General features: G+C 32.9%; 1 long non-coding RNA gene across 20 annotated transcripts in view; it reads left to right on the top strand.

Moving 5' to 3' along the window:
* The window catches only part of LOC101787661 (uncharacterized), a 432,599-nt gene that overhangs the window by 251,528 nt on the left and 155,842 nt on the right, over positions 1 to 25,229 (top strand). The window contains exon 1 of one of the 20 annotated variants that reach the window (XR_010039359.1): positions 3 to 13,295. The exons of the other annotated variants lie outside the window; for them this stretch is intronic. This is a non-coding gene — a long non-coding RNA (uncharacterized LOC101787661). Of the gene's footprint in view, positions 1 to 2; positions 13,296 to 25,229 lie in introns of those variants that run through there. 20 annotated transcript variants of the gene reach the window in all.

Genomic DNA, 25,229 nt, shown 5'->3' with positions numbered 1-25,229 from the left:
TAACTTGCTAATAATCCAGTATGATAAAGTTTCTAGTGTTCTGTTATGTAATTATCATTTATAAGTCACATACATATGAAATTACATACATTTGAAATGCACACTCATGGTAATCACTGATGCTCGAATTTCTGAACCAAAAGCAATTGAATCAAAACATATTTATTCCTGTAAACTTATTTTGATATACTTCATGTGAAAAACTAGCTTTCAAACATGGCAGATGCTTTTTATGCTGATTTTTAATTAGGAAGAATTCAAGTTAGCTTCCATGATTAGTATATATGCATTTGTGCTCCTACAAATATGGAGTTTATTAAGATGATATTTAGGATTGTAATTCTGGCTTTAAGAGCAAGCTAAGATTTTATGTAGTCTCTTAAAATTTAGTTATTACTTTAGTCTTTTTAAATTCCTTTATAGACATGCAACACTTTGGCAAATATAACTTGATGTTAAAAGATCTTTTAAATTGTTCACAAAAGCAAGTTAAATTTTACATAGAGCATAAGGGTCATTAGTATTCTGAGTCATTTTCTTTTCTTTCTTTCTGTGTTTACTACAGTGAATATGAGAAATATACATGTATATACATATATGAGAGAACTTTCTGTAGAGTTTCCTCCAGAATGAGTGATAAGGATGGAGAAAGCAATAGAAAAGTGAGGACAGGCAGACACAGTCACTTGTGGTGCCTGAATAATGGCACATTGTATTCTGCCCTTGTCCACTACGTTCTCATCCTATCAACTGTTCAGGAAAATGCTACATTTCTTGGTATCACTGTTCTTCACTATTTCTACTGTCAAATTTCAGAAACTATTAGTAGGTCTCACATTGTTAGGACTTTAGGCTGGAAGCCCTTATACTAAGGTTAGAGTATAAGGTGTGTATGCAGTAATCAGTAATCTCTTTGGATTACATGCAGCACATGCTATGTGAATATTGTTTTTCTTCTGGGCACAATATAGTCAATGGGTCTTACATTTTTTCAACACAAGTTTTCAAGTTTAGAACTGATATGATTATGAAGATTTTGAAGGAATTGTGAACTTTCAGTATATTTATCTTCATTGATATTCCAGATGGTGTCAGATGTAAAAACTGAATTTTGTGAGCCCTTTTAAATTTAAAATGTTTTGCAGAAGAATACAATCTATTCAAAACAATTTTATTGGTACTTTCCCTTTGATCATTCACTAAATCTTAAACTGAATTAGTCATTCTTGCCAATAAAAGTATTTATAAAAGTCCATTTACATTGGTTTTATGGTCACTTTATACACTGTTAAAGTGAATTATTGTTCTTGAACTAAATGTGTATTTTTAAATATTTGGCTAATATCAACTCTGTTTTATGAAAATAGATCTCTTTTGATACTCTCCAAGGATTTGTTTTTGTTTGCTTTTGGTTGCAGTTATCAGTAGATGAAATAGTTCTCATGTAATCATGCTCTTTTTTTGTTGTTGTTAACTAGTGGTTACTCTAAAAATGTCTTGTTCTGCGTAATATCCCCATCCTTTCTCATGTGGATACATTGCTTCTCACTTATGAAGGTGCTTAATCTTTGTTTTCCAGTAGCATATTTTTTCACTTTAACAAAGATTCTCATTATGCCATATCTATAGCAACTAATAAATAATCTGTGTCTTTTTCACTAATATACCAGCTATAGAGAAGTTGCCGGGTTATTTTGGCAATTCATTTGGCTGGCAGAGGAGAATGTGATCCTTTTTTTAATAATCCAAAAACAACTTCACATTTCCATTTGATGGTGAACGTGTTTCCCACCTAAAAGATAGCCAGGACCCATTAGCTTTATTCGTGGTGCTAGAAGCAGTATTTTTTATAACTTTTTCTCTCCTAGTGACTCACTTTTCCAAAAGAAACAGTTGAAATTTAGTAAGATGAACATAGAAGGCCAAAAGCTGTCCTGAGCTGTAGACTTATTTCTCAGCCAGATGCTTGTCTTTCTCCCCAGCTGCAAACTTTCTCTGTACACAGGGGTCTCTTTAGTGCCAAGGTGGATAAGAAAAAAGAGCTAGAAATATAGTTGCTGTTGCACGGTTGACCCCTCTCACTCAAACTCCAGCAAGTTTTGTTTTTCCTTAGAATCCTCAGAGGAATGCTTTGCCTAACCACCCATCCGACCGCCTGCAATTTACTTTTAACATGTTAAGTTAATAGTTCTTGAACATAAACTTTTGGCGGGAGTAACTGAAAATTTAAGTTTGTTAAACTTTTACATACTTCACTGTAGTCCACAGGGTATTTTAAACACAGCCATTTGGCTTCAGATCTAATTCATACCCCCAAAATATATAATATGAAAAGTCTGAGAAGTAATGCATAAAGTACCTTTCCAAGTTCTTAAGATCTTATTTCTGCCAGGTAATCAAGAACAAATACACAATATTTCCATCATTAAACATGCTAGACGTGTAGACATAGCATGAGTTGCTAAAACAATTTAGAGTTGTAGTAATAGGCAAGAATTTAAGTCTCTAATTACTTTGTGTGTGTGTGTGTGTGTGTGTGTGTGTGTGTGTGTGTGTGTGAGAAAGTGCAGGTTTTAGAGACGATAAGGCAATATAGAATAGATAAATGACTTAGGTGACACCGTCTCCTGTGGAATACTATGGAGTGTTAGTTCAGTAATTTTAAAAGATTATGAAAAGGCCATCTGTTCTAACTTAGAAACTGATGTTAATATATGGTTCTTTTTAAATCAAGTAAACTAAGTTAGAGCATAATGTGTATACTAAGATACCTTCTTAATGCAAGCAATAAACAAGGAAAAGGATCAAGGGACAGACAGGTGTCAAGGGAAGGGAGGGAAGAAAAGGTGATACAAAAAGAATTAAGACATCTACATGTACAAACTTCCACAAGACATCTAATATTACTTACTGTACACATGCATTAATAAATTAAGAAACATTTAGGTTTTCATGTTTCTGTATGGATATACATACAATGACATATAGCTATACATGTAGTATGCATATATACGTATATATATATATATGTTTATAGATGTATAGTACACTGTACGAGTACAAAGAAAGTAAATTTCTCATTATCTCTGAAAGTAGAAATGAAATAGGAAGTTAAAGTGAGGGCTGCTGGTCAGAGGCTAAATTCAAAAGTGTCACTCGTCTGAGGTCGGTCACTGGGACGTGACTGGAAGGGTGCTTGTTCCTCCTTTCTGGTTGCCATGGGTGAACACCTTTTTTTCTACTGTATTTTTCTGGTATCCTCTTTCTGCCTTCTAGCCAACTGACTATGGACTGAAACTGTGAGCTAAAATAAATCTGTACTCCTATACAGAGAAAAATAACTGTGTCAATCAAATTTAAGCCACATGTACATGTATCTATAGAAATATTTAGTGTGTTTGTTTCAAAAGCATTACAAGTAAGTATGTATTTGTTCATGCAGAGAGTTTCTTGCAAATACACTCAGGTTATTAATGACATCAGATGAACAGAATAATAGTGAAATGAATGAAAAAGAACTTACTTTTTACTTTATGTATTTCTGTCTTCAGGAAAATGTCACTTTTTAAAACATTCTATTGCAGTATTTATTGAACAAGTGTTTAAATGTTTTCCCTGAATGGTCTGATACTTGGTGGTATTCCACTTAACAGCATTTATTGGAATGCCCTCAACAATTTATTCAATAAATGGTAAAATAATATTGGGTTTGAGCTTTACTTTTAGATCAAGCAAAGCCACATTTTGATAAGAAGCTATGTTATATTTTTAATCTCATTATTTTATGGTATTTGGGGTGACTCATGTTTCCTTTTCACCTACTGGTTAGCACGCCCAAACACAGTGTTCCTCCTCAGTTTTTATTTGGTCAGTTCATCATTTTACTAATAGGCACACCATGGACAGGACTGGCAGAGTTTGACAGTGATCCCCATACTTCTGTTATAGACCATGTCTTGGACAAAAGAACCTGGAATTGGCTTTACTTTTTCTAGTTTCTCCCAGCTACAATATCTGACTCAGCAGCCTTTTTCCAGGTTGATCCAAGATACCTTGAGCACGGCTTCTGTGTTTGACAATCTTGCAACATTAGACCGTTCCCTCCCACTGATCCCATACCTTCCCCTGAGACTAAGCTTGACAGCATCACTAGCCATGTATAGCATGGCTAGAGCATAAACATTCTTTTATGTGCTCATTATGTAACCTTTAAACACAATTTATATGTGATCCTGGACTAGTTTCTTAAATTCTGACAGCCTTAATTTTCAAATGTATTTAAAACCTCATGTCTTCAGGGGGTCGATTCTAGGGCCCCTTTCAGATGGGAAAAGCCATATCAGCTCAATTCCTTCATGTGAAATGGAGACTACAAATCATCTCTAGAATGCTTATATTACCTAATGCGATGTAAGTGCTGTGTAAATAGTTGTTATGCTGTATTGCTTAGGGAATAATGACAAGAAAACAGTCAGTATGTATAGTAATATGTATGGCATATAGCAGCACAATTTATAATAGCCAGATCTTGAAAACAGCATATATGTTCATCAACAGAGGAATGGATAAGGGAATTGTAATATTTACACACAATCTGGAACAGCTATGCCATAAAGAAAGAAGAATTTGAGGCAGTGATAGGTAAATGAATGTGAATTGAGAGCATAATGTTAAAGGAAATAAATCAGAAGTTTACATGCTACAGGTTTTCTCTTACATGAGAATCTCTCTCTCTCTCTTAATGTGCCAATAAAGTGTTTAATTTAATCATACTCCATTTGTTGTTTTTACCAGTGTTTATTGTACATTTTAGTAAACTTTAAATTTTAGTCAATTTTATATACACAATTATTACAAATGATTACAATATAAAATTATTATAGTACCAGAGTTCTTGTATATTCCACACTTACTTTCTCATCACATTATCATATCTGTCACAATGAATGAAATAAGCAATGCATTATTACAAATTAAAGGCTATATTTTATTAAGATTTTTCTCAGTCCCCTTTTCTTGTCCAGGATCCCACTTGAGACACCTCATTCCAGTTAATGGTCATGTTTTCTTAGCCTATTATTTGTTATGACACTTTTTAGACTTTAGTTCTAATGACCTTGATTTATTTGGAATATACTGAGCAGTTGTTTTATAGAATAGCTCTCAATTGAAACTTCTCTGATATTTTTATCATACCTACCTTGAACTGTTGCAATTTTGGAAGAAACACTGCAATAATTTTATTCATTTTTATCTCCCTCTTTTAATACTGCCCCTTTGAAAGAAAGCCTTTGCTTAGCCCACACTTGAAGAAAGAGATGCATTGCCCTCCCTTCTTGAATGTTATGTTTATAGACTATTCGAAATAATTATGCATGAGCTAATTATTTATTCTGTATCTTACTTATTTGTCTAATCATTTATTTACATCAGAGTAGACACATGGATATTATTTTGTTTTATATTATAATTCAGTACTACTTTATATTGTTCAAATGTATTTATGTTGCTCAGATTTAGCCACTGGGACCTATTTGAATTGCCACCTATAATCATGTGACATAGCCTACCAATTTACTTTCTTTTGTATTTAGGCACCTACTTTTTGTGCTGTAAGATACCCTAAACTCGTCTTATGCATTCTTATTGTGTAATCAAGTATTTCTTTAAGGAGTCTCGGTTATGTTGTTTTGTTGTTACTGTTGGAGACTGGCAGTAGAAACTAAGAGCTGGGTGCTAGGTGTGCTCATTGCTAATGTGGTGTCTCTGCTTTGAGGGTGACTCAAATGAGAGAAAAAGAAAATATATTTATCTTTTCTTGACTTTAAAAATTAACACACTGGGTATTGAACCTAGGGCCTCTTGCATACTTGCTAAGCACTCAAGGACTACTACATTACTAGCTGTTAACAATTATTTTTATTGTTGTTGCTGTTAGTTTGAGGTATGGCATCACTAAGATGTCTAAGCTGTGCTCAGATTTGGGATCCTCATGCCTCAGCCTTCTAGGGTTAAAGGTATGCATCATTTTGACTGAGCTTCCTTGATTTTTTAAATCAGTGTTTTGTCGTTTTCTGTATGTACATGATATGTGTATTCTATTTATATCTAAAGATTTTATTTTTAATAGTGTTATAAAAGATTTTAAAAATTCAAGTGCTATTTGCTCTTAATGAAGAAAACAATTGACTTTTAAATACTGACCTTGTATCCCAGAACTCAGCTAAACCTGCTTTTGTGGGTTTTTTTTTGTTTGTTTGTTTGTTTGTTTTTGGTAATTTTTGGCATTTTCTATATAGACAATCGTGTTGTCTATGAAGAGAAACAGCTTTATATATTCCTTTCTAATATTATGTTTTAGTTACTTTTCTTGTCTTATTGCATTAGCTACATGATGCTGAGTAAAGATTAGGTACAGGGCACATCTTTGTCTTATTCTTATGTCAGGGAAGACAGTTGTATTTTGTCAAATACTGTACTTTCTGCATCAAATATTATGATCAAGTGATTTTTCCATTGTGTATTATGGTGGATTATATTGATTTTTCAAATGTTAAACCAGAATAATATAATGAATATAATGAATATCACCTGGTTTTATTGTATAATTGCTTTATATGTTGTTGCATTTCACTTGCAAATGTTTCACTGAGATTTTTGTGTTTAAAAAAAAATGCTGGTCTATCAATTTTGTTTCTTGTAATACCCTTTTCTAGATTTGGCATAAAAGTAAGACTGGGTTCATGGAACAAGGAATTGTATTTGTGCTTTTATTATTTTGGACCGAAATGTAGACAGCAGATATGAAGTTTTTACACCTGTGAAGCCTTTGAGACGGGAAGATTAATAATAATTAATTCTACTAATTTATAGATATAGATATTTATATGATGTATTTCTCCTATGTATGTTCAAATTGTTAGTTCTTATGAAATTATAAAATATATTTTATCAGATATATAATTATCTTCAGGAAATCAGATTTATAGATCTGGAGAATGGAGTGACAAAGAAAATGGTTCAAACATGCTCGTATTAGGAATATAATCTTTTAAATATTTTAATCTGAGTTAATAGGAATAAATATTCTCTTTTTATTAGTGAGTGTATGTTGAAAATATTGTTTTTTGACAGTTCTATATTTTAATTGTCTGCATATGATCTTTGTAAAAATATTTCTTTAGTCATTTAAGATTATTTTTCTTATAGTAATTTGAACTATTAATCCTATTCAACTTATATTTAACATTTATTTGAAATCATTTCTGTTTTTTGTATCTCACTAAAAAAGTTATTTAAAATATCTCACCAATTAATGTGTTCAAATTACTTTTATTATTAGCATACCTTCTTTAAAGAAAGAAACTACTGTAGTATGTTTTGGAGTAAGATGCAAGATACTGGTTTTACATGCAAGATAGTGTTTTAGATTTTATTTTAAAATGTTATAATTTCAAGATATGGTGGTCTTTTGGTATAAACTAGCATGAGTAATAATACAAATACTAAAAGAAGCTAAAAATCATAATTTTACACAATTACATATGACAAAAATATGGCATTTTCATGATGGTACCTTTTCACAGCAATGTATTTATTGGCAGTATTTGAGGTGTGTAATGCTTATCAATATTGTCCTACAATTCCAACACATTCACAAAATCACTGGACACTCATGTGTCAATATTCTAAAGTGCCCAACAAACACTATTCATTCTCTTTAAAATTGGTGATTTTGTTCTCAATTTGTTTTCTATGTCAGAAGCAGAGAATAGGAGATTAGGAAAAAATATCACAGCAATATTTAATTCAGTGCCCTACCCAAGGTAACATTAAATGAATTGAGGAAATGGGTAAATCAAAGAGGAATGAATAAGTGCTCATGTGCACACATCAGTTAGTGGGAACTGTTGCAAGGTAAAATATCTTCTAAAGTGATAATTTCAGTTAACTTCTTTATTTCTTCAGGAGAGTTGTATTCATTTGCTATTGGACTATTTTATTCTTTCTCACTGTATTAATTTTACATGTAAATGTCACTGACTCTTACAAAAAGCAATACTCTGCACTGCATCTGGTTTGCAAATTGTGCATATATCAAAACAATCATGAAAAATAAAACTTTTCTACCATTTTGAGTATCTTAAATAAAAAAGTAATTCCATGATTATTTCAAAGTATATGCATATGAACTTCAGACACCTCAAATACAATATTCCTGTTTAGAATATGGAAATGGCTAGTATTATGGAAGAATTGTGTGATATTTTCCTTTTATTCTTAATATAACATGTGTCCTTTATTTAACGGAATAAATTGCATTTCCTTCATAAGTTACATGTGCTCTTGGACAACCTCCAATATTTAAGTATAAAAATAGTTGAGTATAGAAATGAATTCTGTTCTGATAGGACACCCTCTTACCTCTTTTAATTTAGTCAGTGTATAGGTTTATTGCTGTTATGGTTGTCATAGTCCTATAGCTGGGACAAAATGTCTAATACTCACAACTTAAAGAAAGAAACTTACTTTGCCTCACAATTTTAGAGTCTATGCCTGACTGGGTCCATAGCAGAAGCAGTAGAAAGGTCATGGGAGCGGGATTTGGGGCACTATATCTGGTCCCTGGACTCTTCTGGCACTCTTGTCCTGCTCTGTGCTACTTGGTTCTGTAAAGCGGGCTACTTTGCCCCTCTCTTCTCTTCTGCCATAGTTTTTCTATTTTGGTGTCAGCTAACAAGCCAAAAGGCAGAGTGCAGAAAAGGTACTCAATCTTGACAACCAGAAGGTAGAGGAAGAAAGGAAGAACTGGGGCCAAGGACATACACTTCACTCACACCCCCAAAAGACCCACCTCATCCAATCAAGCTTCACTCCTACTAGACCTTCAGTTAGGGACTCATCAATGCATTAATCACTGATGAGTTCTAGTCCCCACAGTCCAGTCACCCTCTGAAAGCCCCATCTGAACACATGGGACTTTGAGGAAACATTTTATAATTACTCTGTAGCAATTATACATGTCAAACCTTGTGTATTAGGTGGTTTAAACAGAAACTTATTTTCTCATAATTCTGGTGGCTTGCAGTCCAGGATGAAGCTGTTTTCAGAGTTGGCTTCTTCTGAACCCTCTCCATATTTTACAGACAGACGTTTGTTCCATCTTGTCACACATGGTCCTTCCTCTGTGTGTTTTCCTTGTCTCCCTATTTTATAACAATACCAGACATATTGGATTTTAACTTACTTTCCTCTTTATATATACCCTATGTCCATATACAATCACATTAATAGGTCCTGAGAGAGAGAACTTCAACATTTGGATTTTGGAGAGGACACACTTTGGCCTGTAACATTCACATCAACAGGCTAGGATTTTTCATTATAAGACAGGGAAATAGTATAAAGGAATTATGTTCAGTTTCTGTGGCTACTGAGAAATACCTGACATGCACACCTTAAAAGAGGAGAGGTTTATTTTGAGTCACATTTTCAGAGGTGTCCATCCACTGTTGCCTGACTCCAAGGTAGAAATGTCCTATCAGAAAGGCATAGAGGACCAAAAGAGTTTACATCATGGCAGCCAGGAAGCAGAGAGCAGGAAAAGAATGACAAAGAGAAACATATTTATTCAGGAAGCAGATACAGTCCCCAAAGCCATTCTCCCTAGACTTATTTCTTTCAACTAGGCCTACTAAGTCTCCTACTAAGACCTACTAAGTCTCCATTATCTGCTAATAATGCACTCAAATTATGATATCATCAGTGGATGAATCCATGAATGAATATCCATGGATGAGGTTAGAGCCTTTACAATCCAATCATCTCTGGAAAAGCCCACAAACACACCCAGAAGCATGGCTTACTAATTTTCATAGGTGTTTCTCAATCTGGTTAAGTTGACAGTCAACTTAATCATCATAGGAAATAATGACTGAGTTCAACAAAAGTTATTACAGGACTGTTATTCTAGAGCTAAGCTAATGCAGATAGTTATAGCAATAGCGGGTAACAGTGGATGATTATTTACGAGATTATAATAGAGTTTTTAGAGAAGCTAGCTGAATATTTTCTTGAAGTGGAATAAAAGTGAAGAAAAGAAATCTCTTCTCAGCATTTTATATGATGTCTGAACATCAAGCCACATATTGCTCTCTATGAAGGTAGATTCAGTAAGAATAAATTATATTTTACTATAAAATTACAATTTACGTAATTTAGACCTCTAGTTTCTAAGGTTAAAAGACAATACAACACACTCCTCATTTGGGCCTGGTGAAAAACCAAATAAACTACTTAAAGCAGAAGAGACAACTTTCTGCATGGCTGAGCTATTAGAGTACTTCAGTAACACTGCAATTTGGCTTCTCAAAGCCAGATTGAATTTAGCTTTGTCAAAAATGTACAAGTCTGGTCCTGGTAAAACAACAGAAATTTAAATCTCCAAATAAAAAGATGGTGGTTTTCTTTGCCATTACTTTCCAATAAATAGAGTTAGAAATGTTGGTTTATAGTCCAAGTCATTGTACTCCTCACTCATCATCTCCGCTTACCACTTGTAGAAGAAAGCACCATTTGGCATTTATCTCTTGTGCAATAAGATTCTAAGTATCAGATCTTTCCCTTTTATTACAATCAGATAATATTAATTTTTACCTCGGTTGTACTTCCTCTGAATTCTTTTCGTTTCTCTTAGGCTTTATACTATTAGCGGACATGTTTTAATATTTTACAGTGCAAACGTGATTTCTGCACTCAGCCTAGTAACCGAGTAAGCTTCTCATTGAGGCAAGGTCTGTTGGGTTTCTTGGTGTCTTTTCATCTCAGGAAAACAGTGTTCTTGTGTGCTTTGGTGTTTCTTCTGGAGAAATTTTGCAGAACACAAGGGAGTCTGCACTAACATCTAGGATGAGGGGATATCAACTTGCCATCTTCAGTTTTGGGATGTCAATTTTGCATCTTATTTTGGTGGAAAATGGTGAATTGCAATGAGTGGATATCCTCTTGGTTCATAGTGTTGATTTAGGAGCCTTGTTATTGCTATACACAGGCTATTTTAATGTTAATCTAAACACATCAGAAAAGTTTAGGATAGAAATGTCTAATTCCAAATTTCCTCCACAAAAAAATATCATTCTTCACCTTGTCGTTGATTTCTTTTGCTGTGCAAAAGCTTGTTAAGATGAGCTCCCAGTTGTTGATTCTTTGAAGTACCTCTCCTGCAGTCTGCGTTTTGTTCATGAACTCTCTACCTACACCTATGTCTTCAAAATTTCTACCTACGTTCTCTTCCAGTAGATTTAGTGTTTGTATTTTAATATCCAGATCTTTGATCCATTTTGAATTTAGCTTAGAGCATGTTGACAGATGTGGGTCTAATTTTAGTCTTAAGCGTGTAGAGAGTCAGTTTTTCCTGTATTTATTAAAGAGTCTGTCTTTCTTCCAGTGAACAGATTTGGCCCCTTTGTCAAAGATGGAAGTGACTGACTGTGTTCATAGTTGTGACTACATCGTCTAATCTGTTCCACTGGTTTGCAAGTCTGTTGATTTTACCAGTACTGTGCTGATTTTAATCACAGTAGCTTTACAACCGACTGATGAGAAAAAAATTATCCAATTGTCCCTCAAACAAAGGACTTCTATCTAGAACATATAAAGAGTTTAAAAAAAAAATCACATTCCCAAACTCAAAGACCCAATCCAAAAATGGGTATCTGGGATAAATATACACTTCTCAGATGAGGATATATAAATGGCAAATAATCATTGGTCATTCAAGAAAAAGATCATTGGTCGTTCAAGAAATGCAAACTAAAACACAATGAGATTCCATCTTACCCCCACCAAAATTGGCTATCATCAAGAAATCAACCAATAACAAATCTTGGAGAGATTGTGGGGAAAAAGATGCACTTCTCCAATGGTGGTGGAAGTATAGACCAGTAAAGCCACTGTGGAAATCAGTGTGGAGATTCCTTAAAAACTAGGATTAGAGGTCCTATTCCAACCAACTATTCTCCTTCTGGGCATATTTCCCGAAAACTTAAAAATATTATACCCCTGTATGCAGCACAAGTTGTAATAGTTAAATCTTGGAAGCAACTCCATTGCCCATCAACTGAGAAATGGATTAAAAGGTTGTGATATTTTTATGCAATGGAGTACTACTCTGTCATAAAGAAGGATAGCCTTGAGAATTTTATAGGTAAGGGGTGCAAGTTTGGACTATACTCATACGGAAATAAATCAGACTTACATATGTAAACAAGTTATTGTCTCCCTGATGTGAGAAACAGAGAATAAATAAATTCTAAAATGTATAGTAGATATTGTGACATGGGAAGAAATTGTTCAAAAGGAAAAAGAAAGTAGGTTAGATAAAAGGGGAAAGGACAGTATAGAAAAGAGGAAAAAAGTCAATTGGACTATTAGTATCTTTTAGATCATTAAAAAAGGAAAGTTTTGCACTATTATCAATTGGAGTAATTTTTATGCCCATATCTTTTACCCTGAGCAACTATTTTAAATATAATAACATGTAACATAGTAACTACTGTTAGCATCCTATTATTTTGTATGAAATTGTGTTTTACCTTTCTTCCATAAAATAAAGAAAAATCATCCTTCTTTTAAATGACTATAAAATTACTCTCCAGGGACCCTATCCAAAAGCTAAACAGCAGATCAGCCCCTCTTTATCACGAGGAATAGGGTTAAAATTCTGTTTCCAATGACAACTCTCACCCCCAGAACAGATTTCAGCCAGGCAGTTAGCAAAGCTGGTGGGTGAACTACACAGGCCGTGGTGGGTGCACAGCTCAGAGCCGGAAAGCAAACAGCTGCTATAGCCTGATTTGAGTTAAAATAGTGTGAGTGTTTAGTCTGGCGCAGGGCTTCAGGGGAGATTGGCAGCTGGGTCAAACAAAGTCCTTCCATTGGCTCCCTTCCCAGGCAGCTTCTGCTAGTATTTAGTAGGTACTAGTGCAGTGCAGGGCCCTTTTCTCAGGCAAAACCTAACATCTGACCGCACCCTCTGCTATTTCAAGAAAAGGAGAGGGGGAAAAAAGGCTTCATTTTCCTTCTTTTCGTTATAAATTTTCTACTAGGCAACTTAGAGAATTGCGTATTAGCACTGTATTTTATCTTGAGGGCTGACGCACTGGGCTCTCGACGTGGTGTGGAAAACAGCCTGTTACAGAGCTGAATTCATAAAAGGACTTCATGGGTTGTGAAAGAATATCTGTGTGCTTAGGCAGGAAACTTTTTGATCTGCAAAAAAGCCAGAAGACATCTAGGTAAGGCTGTGTATCAAATCTACTTTGGGGGGAGAAAGTTGGGCAGTGGGACAGGTTAATCGCAGCGGGTCCGAGTGTAGAAGGTGCGTGTTCACTTCTGTGGAAGTTTAAAATGTACTAACCATTGTGTGCTTATTTTTTGTTTGTTTGTTTAAATCTTAAAGGAATTTTGTAGCCTGCATTTTTATGATTTTGTTTCCTGCTGTTGAACCGAATACAGTGCATATAGTTTTACTATATAGTGAAATCTTTGTAAACTGCCACAGAAAGAGTTATTTAGAAGGGAAATTGACAAGTTTTAAAGAGTAACTGTACAATCCTTTGAGGACAGAGGGACACTGCATTAGACTAACAAGGGTTTAATTACCAAAAAAAAAAAAAAAAAAAAAAGTTTAATGTTGCTTTGGAAGGAATATTAAGTAAGTTGTCTTTGTCTCTTACTTTTTAATTTTAGTCGCTGATTTAGCCTGTTGGGTCACATTTTTTGTTAGTGCTGAAGGCTGCCATGAATCCGTAATGAGGCCCCTTTGCACACGATTTTGGCTCTTGGCCAAAATCAACTTCCCAGCGGCAAGCTTTCTCTAAAGAACCTGGAGCACTTTTTTTTTTCCCCCTCTCGATTAGAAATCATGTCTGAAAGCTGCCACAACCAGTTGTGTAGGCATGTCAAAATGACTTTATAGAGCAAATATGAAACAGGTATCTAAAAATGTTTTCTCATGTTTTTCTTTTATAATTGAGTTCATTGCCTATTGCCACCTAAAATAGAACAAGAGTAATCTCACAGAAGATTTACAGATTTTTTGTTTTTCTTGGCAAATCAGAGTAGGGGTGATCACCTTATTGAGAAGTATACAGTGCGAAAAGCTTTCTCAAAAACACTTCGGGGATAAATAACAGACGAATTCTTAAAACTTAATCTCTGTAAGTAATATTCAGTCAACAGTAAGTAATGACGTTTTTAGAAGTTTCATCATGGGCACCACTAAGCTTAACATTTTCTTAAGTGGAGTTTTTGTGTCTATTAAATATCCTGGTGCTTGGGGCTTTTAAAAAGTGTTAACGTGTGTTACATAATTTTAAAAATATTTAACACCTCAGTATTCTAAAAAATGTTTTAATAAAAATGTTTGGTATAAAAACATGCCTGATAACTTTAAATAATTGAATTTAATTGCTGTCTTGCAATAAAAAATGACTTTTCAGAGAATAAATTTTGATTGACACTGTCTAAGGCATGCACAACTAATTTTTGTGAGTATTATTAAATTTGGTATTACTACATGTGAATTTTACCCTGTAAGCCAATAAGTTATTTTATACTCTATTACTTTAAGAATTGAATTCACTACTTCAAATGAAATTGTGTAGCAATCAGACAACTTTAGCAATTAACATCTTTAGATTTCACATAGCTGTTTTCAGCGATACCTTTTAGCATTAAAAATAGGTAGGCTGCTGAATAAAAGTAGAAAAATCAAATCTTAGTTTCAGTTCTCTTACCCGAAATGTTTTTATTACTCTCCTAAATGTTTTTTGCTTTATATTTTAGTGAATAGCAGACTGAAATAAAATTTTATCTTTTACTTAAAAATAGTTATATTTCTTTTTAAAATACTGACAAAAACAAATCTATTATCTTTTAAGAGAAACCTGATTTAGAGCTGTCTTAATAGGTATTCATCAGATAGTATCTGTCACTGTTTATTCTCCCTTCAGACAGTGTACAACGTTCTCAGTTGCATCACAGCAAAAGAATAAAATGAAATATAAAGACTAGAAAATGCATCTCGATTTCCTTCAAGGCACTTAATGTATGGAATATATATTTATTTAATATTGCAGTGAGTTAATAATACTGTATACACCTTACTGTTAGCTGAACCACGGACTATTTCTGATTATCATATAAGTCAATATTAAATTTTATAGAAATTATAAAGAACAATTGACAAAATTTTACCTGAATAAGTTCTCTGTGAGTTCAAAATTGAATTCTCATTTAATGAGTTTGTTACTTAATGAAAAAAAGAAGTTGACATGGATAGCTATTTCTAAAATTTGTATAAAAGCAGAGTATTTTACTTTATTATTATCAAATAGATGAAGAAAAAATCAGACAGTTTGCCTTGTTTAGCATGATTCTTACCTTATAAATGATTTTAAATTTCAGTTTCTTTTGAATTCTTACTCTCATTCTCCTTTTATTTTTGACTGTGTAACAATTTTTGCATAGTAACTGATTGGCAAAATGTTTCTCTAAAATTTACCGAGATACGTTTTGTCTGCAAATTCTATGAATTTTTGTTGTTGTTGTTAATTAGAGGGGATGTCAAAGTAAAGTACACCAAATAGAACTTTTACAGTGCACATATATATTAATTGGTAAGTTCAAAGAAACTTAATTTCATTATTAACAAGTATTTTTGAGTTGATATAGAAATAGGTAAGCATTGGGAACAATTTAAATTATATTTTTTACTGAAATAATTAAAAATTTACTTTAAATTGCTATGGCAATGAATTATAGTTATTTCCATAGAGTAGGCCCTTTGGCAGAATTATTAGCTAATTTTCCTCGGAACACAAATGTAAGATAACTTCTATACTTCCCATGTTAACTTTAAACACAAACAATATTCAGAAAAATTACTTTTAAAAAGATAAATATTTCAGTATTTTTATTGAATTTATTTCATTTTTGAAAAATAGATCAGGTAATGTTTCATTCATTTTTTATCATTCTTTTTGGAAATATTCAAGCTGATTAACTCCATTTCACAATGTGGAAACTACTTCACTCTTTAGAAAATAATTGAAATTCACTTGTAATTGTCAGTTTAAATTATGGTCCTCTACTATTTTAAGTGTTAAGGATTTGTTTGTTTGTTTGTTTCAAGTATGCAACAGGCATATAAAACATCTTTCCAGATTAAAAGAGGCATTAAATAATTATTGATTTTGTTCTATACTTATAAATGAGCTGTTACACTGTAGTATTTTATTTATAATTTTTAATGTAAGAAATGTTTACATAGGCATTTTAGGTGAGTGTTTCATCATTTCAGTAAAATACTTTGTTCTATATGGGCTACATTCCAGCAATGAGGGAAATGCATGACTACATTAGATTGAACATCATTATTGAATTTTGGCACAACTTTAGAGACTTCATCCATAAAAAGGTTAGTATAGGCAACATGATCTTGGATTTGCAGTAACAAAAGAAGTGTAAACACCTACATCTGTTTTGGAAAAAGTATATGCTAAAGTAAAAGGTAGTGAATCTTATATAAATTACTAATACAATATTCTGTTAATAATAATTTTTGAGACATTAAAGTTTAGTTATAAATGGTATTAGATTTGTTAGACTTATCCACAGAATAAATTGGTATTTTATTAGTTGATATTTAATTATTTTATAAGGTGAACAACTATCATGATTCCAAACGTCAATCTATAATTATAGATAAAAAGCCAAATATATTTTCAGATATACTTTGGTCTAAATATGATTAATATAGAATACAAATAATAATGTTCTCTGATTTTAAGTCTCTTTCAAATAAAATGATCATTACGCTCTTGTCGAGATTTTCACTTTATATTTGTTCTGTTTTTAAATTATCATAAGTTAAATATTGAGATTTGATTTCTTTTTTAAATATGATGTTAGGGTTTATTCTACAAGTAACTTGGCCCACTATGTATTTAAACCATGACATTTTCTATGTAATTGTGCATTCTCTCGAAGTCAAGGTCTAGATCAGCAAAAGATCCTCTTATATGAGGCTCAATTTTTTTCTTCAGAATACGTTACGAACCATTTTATCTTTTTCTTCTTTGTAGGTTCAGGTGTGTTTGTAAACCTGAGCTCCTGCCTCTGTTTCAGGCAATTTGTATGCATTAATTTGGAAAGTCTGGTGGCTTGCTCAAATTTTTTATTCCATATTTAAAAAATTACAATTGCTTATTGAGTGTTAGTGAAAATGAGAATCAGTGTAAAAGATGATGTCGAATTTGATGACTTGAACAAGTTAAGATTTCTAATATTCAATATAAGTTAGTGTCCTTTAACTTGTTTCTGAAGTGACTCTGAATATGTGACTTGTTAGTATTGAAGATTTACTAATTTATAGAACAACTGGAGTGTAGTCGTTATTTAAAAATCAATATTTCCTGTTTATCACTGTCTCCACTTTTCTGTTACTGAAATGTTGTATAACATTCCTTTTTTAAAATGCCATGAGACTCAGTAGTCACAGTACCTAACGTTCCATTCCTCTCGCTGACAAGAAGCTAATACCCACATGGGGGAATGCCTGAAAATATTTCCAAATTTTGTTTCCTGTGACTATCAGCTGCTTCACTATTTGTAGAAATTTTTGAAAGGAGCAATTGTATTCTTTGGATATTTACATAAGTGTGAGGAATATACAGGCTTTCCTTGTTCTTCAGTTCAAAAGCTAAAATAGAAAATAAGATTGAGATTAATGGTGTGGTATATATTTATAGTAGCTAATTGCAACTTACTATTCTTACATAAATGATAAGTGGGGAAAATATACAGTAAGCTCTGAGATAGGTCTTCTTTACAATTCAGCAAAGAACTACAGAGTAAAGGGTAGCACAGAAGTGACATTGGTCCAGTCTGTAGAATCGGTGGCATTTAGACCTCTGCATCATTTCCCTTTTTAAAATATCTATTCTTCCTTAAAAGCTCAAATTCACTAATCCCAGATATTTTTACAAAGAAATACAAGTTATAGTAAAACATATTCATTCTTATTCCTTGGGGAGTCTGTAATGGGGTTTCTTTGGTGAAGTAATATTCTTCTATTAATAATGATTTTTTAAAAGTTTAGATGTCAATTCATTTCAGTTGCACAGATCAACATAATAATCAAGCTAATTCAAGCCTTAACAAACATAATTAGGCTTGTAATTTTGGCCTCAACTGGGAACTTTCATGAAGAAAAGAATGAACAATTGTTTATCAAAAGTCACAACGCTAAAAGTTGTAGAATGTATCTGTTATACTTATGAGTTAATAAAGTGTATTTTATTTAAATACCATGTCAATATACACCGTGTATTAGAAGTATTTAAACCTTGATAAATCAGTTATTCTGAAATTTAACTTGTGGTATTAGCTTTATACTAACTCTACTTGAGACATAATCTAGAAAACATTTTCTAAAAAGCATTTTAAAAAAAAAAATTTAGTGCTAGGAATCAAACTCAGGGCTCATGCATGTTAGGCAAGTGCTCTACCACTGGGCTACAATCCCAATCCTAAAGACAGTAAGTTTTCTATTACAATCCTTATACAGCACAGTAATATATGGATGTGAATTTTTGTTAAAATAGAAGTTTTATAGAAAAAAATACACATTTTCATTGCTTATTGGTGGAATCCTAACCCAATTAAATGTTTTTTCCTTTCCATTCTTAAGGCATTTTCATAAATATTTTATAAACAGCTTTGTTAAAAATAAATAGCCAATTTTAGATATGATCAAATAGCTTTACATTTGAAAAAGTTGTTGCATAGAAAATTCTCGTAGAGGTCTATTAGCTATTTTTAAAATAACTTCAGTTGTCAGAAGATGTGTCAGTGATGACGGAGGGCCATAGAATGATCTGTAATTTTCGCAGATAAAATAGCTATAATCAGTTTAGAATACTTACGGAATAATATTTTTCCATAACACATTTTTGGTCAAAAAATGTAATTTATAAACTGTTTTTGTTGTAGACCGCAGTAGTCAGCTTTAGTAATTAGTGATTAAAAGCACCTACTTCTACATCCAAGAGCTGATTTATTGAGTAAATAGGTTTAAGCAGAATGTAAGTAGGTACTGGACCACCTTGTACCTTGAATTTGTTTTAATTTTTGCTATCAAAATAATGAGTGAATAGTATTTGCATAATTTAAACTTTCTCATTAGCTATGCCTGCCTATGAAATTTGTTCTCTGCTCTTAGATGAGTAATCAGATAGTTTACAATTTGTATTTACTATTTTTAAAACCTACTCAAGTTCAAACTTTCAGAAGTTAAAAACCACATAAAAGTCTAAATTCCTAGATAGGATTATGTAACCCTCAATGAAACTGTGTGTAAAGCAAAGGTGTGTACTAACATTTGTGTGGTTAAGTATACAAGCAGCACTGTGCACAGAGGCTCTCCTTTCTCACTTGGTTGAGAAAAGTGTGATTAAAAGCAATTTCTGGATGCCCAAATGACAGTTGTGTTCTTTTAAGCTAAATTTTGCACAAATGAGCTACGTTATAATGAGCTAAAAAGTCAGTATAGTTTAATGGTTTTTAATTTGAATTGGAAGCATTATTAGTAAGTTTATTAGATGAAAGGAATTGATACTTATAAATACCATGGACAATTTTCATGTCAGTGCAGTAGAGTCACTAAACTGTTGGAAACTACACACAACAAATATTTACAGTGGGTTTATAAAAACTGATTATTTTGACTTTAGAGTCACTATGATTTTAGGAGTTTTGTATTACGTACACCCTGACAGCACACAAAGTTATTCTGATATAGCTGGAACATTGTGTGAATATTTGCATGTTCACAAAGTGATGTGCACCCATGTGCATCCGTATGTGTATGTCTAACAGAGATGGAGAGAAAGAGAGAGGGAGAGAGAGACAGAGACAGAGGAAGAAACAGAGAAAGTGACAGAGAGCTTTTTAATCTGCCTAATGTTAAGGAAAATAGCATCAGTAAGATGTAAGTAAATCGTTATAAACATAGAAGACTGGTAAACTGTTTCTCAGGTCAGCTTTTAAGTAATGACCACTGTGTTAGTGAGCATTCTGTCATGACAATGAGATAGCTAATGTAATTAAATTATAAAGAATAAATACTTATTTTAGTTCTTGGTTTTGGAGATTGCAATTGGCATGGTCAATTAGCTCCTTTGCTTTGGGCCTCGGGTGAGGCTGCACATCAGGACTGGAGTGTGTGGTGGAGCAGACTCACTCATCACAGGACCAGAAAGCAAATGCAGAGAAAGAAGGCACCAGGATCTCACCATCCTTCAGATTCTCAGTGGCTTTAGGTCTGTCTGTCAGGGGCTGTCTCTCGAAGGTGCCATATCCTCCCATTATGTCACCTTGGAGATTAAGCCATAAGACATGGACCTCAGGAGAACACTTATCCAAACCACAGTTTCTATGAATGTGTATTTCTAGAAAATCAACATTTTTCTAGATGCACACATTTGACTTGGTGTTATTAATGTGCTCAGTAGAAATTAGCTATTGCCCATCACATTATTGCATTCGATAGAGACCTGTTGAGTAAGTTTCCGTGAGTGTGAAGTAAAATTCTGTTCTTTTCCGTAAAAAAATAGTCATGTTTTCTAAAATTCATCTGGGAATGTATGAGCAAGGAAGAAGAGGAGTGGAGAATGAAAAATTGTGTGGAACCAACCAACTAAAGAACTTTTAGTTTCGATAAGCCCAGTGATTTATCAAGCCATTAGTATTTAAAAATAATTTTCTTTTCTAAGAGTATTTCTGAATGTATTTCAAAAACTTGACTTTGGAAGTAATGAGAAGTCTGTAATTAGAAATTGATTGTGAATATGGTGATGGGATTCTTTACTATGTCTATGACTTTGTTTCAAGTGATGACCGCTGGCCTTGAAAATATAATGCATGATCAGCTGTTGATGCACTGGGTTACAGTCTCTTAATATTACTTCATATATCTCAACTCTCTTAACTCTAAATAACCATGAAAGGGGTACAAATGCTTTTGATGTCTCATTGTACAGATGGAAGCCCAGAGCACTTAATCAGTACTCCCAAAGTCCAGTGCTCGTAACTGTTGATGTTAGATTTGAACTTTCTCTCCATCCTATTATCTATTGCATTGTATATCTAATGATCCTGGACCTTTGGAGTAAGAGGAAATATTAAATATAATACTCTGATATTGATGTCTCCCTGTCTTTGCTTCTCTCTTTTTGTATGCCATTTGAAGAAATGGGGTTCTGAAAAAAACTTAAATCAGCCAGAGACAGAAAAAGTAGTGATACAGGAACTTTATGTAGTAGATTTCCAGAAGGATTTTTTGTTTAATTCTAAGTTAAGCAATAGCCAGTCACCAACAAAAGAAATCTGGTCATGGGTAATTTTCCTCCAGCAGGGATAAAAAAGCATGGTTAATACCAGTGGGCAAGGACAGTGTTTCTAATGTGAGGTTCCTCGTACATCAGTAGTTTGAAATAACAAGTGCTATGGACTAGAACCTTCAGTGATAGGGAAGAGCATCTCTCAGTCAGGAAACTGCACCGATTTGTTTTGTCGGCAGATACACTATTATAACTGAAGAAGGACAAGAGTTGAGGAGACCCAGTGAGTTTTCACTGTGACCACTTATGCCATCCTGTGTCTTGCCCTACTATGGAACCTCACAGGAGGGAATCCTCAGATTTCTGCCCAAAGTATTTAACTGCTCTGAAACAGGTGTTTCCTAGTAGGCCACAATTCAGAATCCGTGCATCTCACATGCTTGTAGAATCTGAAACTTGAGCTGTTATAGACCAGTTGTTAGCAAATATATTGAATTTTAGATTGCCAACTTCTATTGATAGAACTAAAACATAACTTAAAATATGGGCATAAAATACATTTTAAAATTACTTATTACTATTGTTTCATATAGGCTGTTTTTTATGACTCAGAACAACTTGATGGACAGCAAATAGCTTGTTTCAAAAGCACTTTTCTAGCACTCACATATTTGAGTCATTTATCATAAAGTTATGATAATCAAATGTCATTTCTCTAGCTTCTTTATTTTATGGAAGAGAAAATGATGACTTACAAGGAAGAGTGCTCTTTCTGCTCATTTTAATGACAACACTATAATTAGACAGAATTGTTTAATGCTTAGCTTTGATCACAGATTTGTTTTCATTTCATCTTTTCTCTTCTCCTTAAGACTCTTTACCCTTTTAAATCCATTTACATTCAGGTAGAAAATGTTTTTTTTTAATTTAGCAATATAGAAATAGAAGGGATTTAGGTTGATGACTATCCGAAAAACTAATTAAAAGGATATATAACTGAATTACTTTTTCTCTGAAATTATACTGTCATAAGTTTTTGCTTCATAATTTCATCATTGACTTCTATATCCTTGGATACTCTGATCCTTTAATAAGTTTTGTTGAAATATCCACTTCGCATTCATTTTGAAAAATTAAATATGATCTTTGGATGATCCATGGGATTTTTTTGAAATTGAAAAAAATTAAATAGTTATATTTAATATACATGATTAGCATTTTCATTTGTGTGTGTGTGTGTGTGTGTGTGTGTGTGTGTGTGTGTGTGTGTGTGTGTGGTGGAGACAGAACCAGGATCTTAACACTGATCAACATCTCCGGCCTTTTTAAATTTTTATTTTGAGACACAGTCACACTAAGTTTTCAAGATTGGCTCCAAATTTCAATTTTCCTGACTCTGCCTCTCAGAGCTGAGGTCACAAGTGAATATACATAATTGTTAAGAATACAGCAGGATGGATGTTTAACAAATGCACATACACATACTTATGCATATATGCATGTTATCATCTCCATTATCAGATTATAAAAATTTCCAGCACCCTAGAGGACACTTGCCTGCCCCTCTGATATTCATCTTCCTATGTTAGCTTGGAAGTTTTTGATATAAAAATATAATCACACAGTATTGCACGTATGTATTTTTCTCTGGCTTGTGTTATTCAATATTTTGTCTGTGTGACTTCTTTATGTTGTGTATATCACTAGATCGTTCTTTTTTTTACTGCTTTCTAATGTTTCTTTTTAATGACAATGTCACTATTTATTCCATTAATTCACTGCACTGTTACAGTTTTTTCTAATTTTTGTTTTACACAGATTTAAAGTAGTTCTGGTGGCAAAAATGTAGCCACAGATGAAATATGAACATATGATTGTTTTAATTGAAGTCCTATTAGCAGTGTTTGCTTTGCATCCCTGCCCTGACAAAATTCCATGCATACTTGAATCATGCAGCATGAAGGCTCATGAAGTATTTGTGAGTTATTAATAGAAATATTTTCTGCAAGAGAAAACTAATATATGTTATTCTAAGCAGATAATGAATAAATTTTCTTGAAATAGTTAAGCTGTTAAGTAACATTTAGTCTTATAATTAGTTTGATCAAAATTTCCATTTTTGATTTGATGATTACTTTTTTATTTTTAAAAAATAATTTGTATTCCTGAAATTTTCTAATGTAAAACAAAATCATTATGCTCTTGTCTTTGATATGGAATATTTTGAAATGATTCTTAAGATCTGTTGCTTCATAGTATCATACACGGTTATTAGCAAGATGCAAGGTCCAATATTTTGACAGTAGGGGTCAAGATTTGTACAAAAGGAATCAGAGTTTGGAGAACTCCATAGTTCATGTGACTATGTTCAAATTTAAGTTCATTGTTCCACTAGGAAAACAGAAACTAATAAATGTTCAGTCATTTGCAGTGGAAAAATAAGAATAAATTATTTAGAAGTCAGTATCTGACTTGTCTATTGAATTTATTTACTAGTTTCTGTTGAGTGAATCCCCCAAGTGCTAATTAACATGCTTATTTATATTGACATTATTGGTAAACAATTGGGAGTTTTTTCCCAGTTTTCACTGGGTATTAGTTACACTTGATAATAGACAACTGTTTTAAATAAATTAAATAAAGTTAAAGTACCATATTAAAGTGTAGTTTACAAAGGCTTTCCTTATACAGATTAATTCTGGGAAGAAGGCATCACATATCCCCATCCCAACAGTGAAATAATTGGTGTCCTAAAGCTAGTAAAAACTGAACCATGCTCTGCATAATTTTCCACTCTAAATATTTTGTCTTTTATTATCACAGATTATATCTTATTAAATAAGGAAATACATATAAGAGGTTTAGTGTGAACCTAGTGATTTAAAAAAACAATTCTCAAAACCTATTTTAAAGAACATTGATTTTACTTTCATCTATAATGCTAAAAATTCCAACATAAACTGGAGATTTATCAACAGAAAATGGAAAGTAGTTCAGTTATGTAGTTTGGCAGGGACTTAACATTTTAAAGATATCATGTCTTTAAACCACTTTCAAGTATTTATGTTTTTAAATAACCACCTCAAATTTGACCCAGGCCAAAGATACTTAAGCCTTGATTTTGACAACTTTATGATGCCTGATAATGATTCCATTTCTGATACCAGCTGGCAGGAAGCGTGCCTTTCAGATGATTGCATAGATACCCTGCTCATAATTCAAACATGCAGTGGGCACTACAAGATTCTACTGCTGTGTTTCTGCCTAATTAGATGTATTTGCATCTAGTAGGAAGAAGAAAACAACTTTCTGTAGGGCTTTTTTTCCCTTGTAATTTTAACTTAACTATTAAGTACATTTTTTAACATGCATAATGCCCAAAGATTTCTTAATAAGCAAACTAACGTGAACTTTTAAAAGCAACTAGTTTGTCATGCTACCATCTTCTATATCTTTGGCTTTGTAAAGATAAAGTTGGCTTCAAAGTATTGTCCTCCTTAACTCTGGATGTCATCATGCATGAATTGGTCTTTACTGACCCATGAAAATGGTTACAGTTAGTCTGATCTCACAGTGTGTAGAAAGGTCAGGTTCACAGCTTGGATCCAAAAACAGCAGAAGGTCACCTTAGAAGTAGATTTTTTAAAAGAAAATGTTTACTTGCATGGAGCTCATCAAAATTAGGTAGAGATCAGGAAAGAAACCACTGTAGAACTACATTACGATATTTCTGAAGCATCTCCATTTATGTGTCTCTGACATATGACAATTTCATATTGATTTCCTCCTGAAGAAGATGTTCAACTTTTACTCTTTGGCTATTAT

The sequence above is a fragment of the Cavia porcellus genome, unplaced genomic scaffold (genome assembly GCF_034190915.1).
Source record: "Cavia porcellus strain 051 isolate PalLab524CR breed Dunkin Hartley unplaced genomic scaffold, mCavPor4.1 scaffold_15, whole genome shotgun sequence".
In the NCBI taxonomy this organism is placed as follows: domain Eukaryota; kingdom Metazoa; phylum Chordata; class Mammalia; order Rodentia; family Caviidae; genus Cavia; species Cavia porcellus.
Note: the sequence above shows the minus strand (reverse complement) of the source record. Positions and strands in the feature narration are given on the sequence as shown.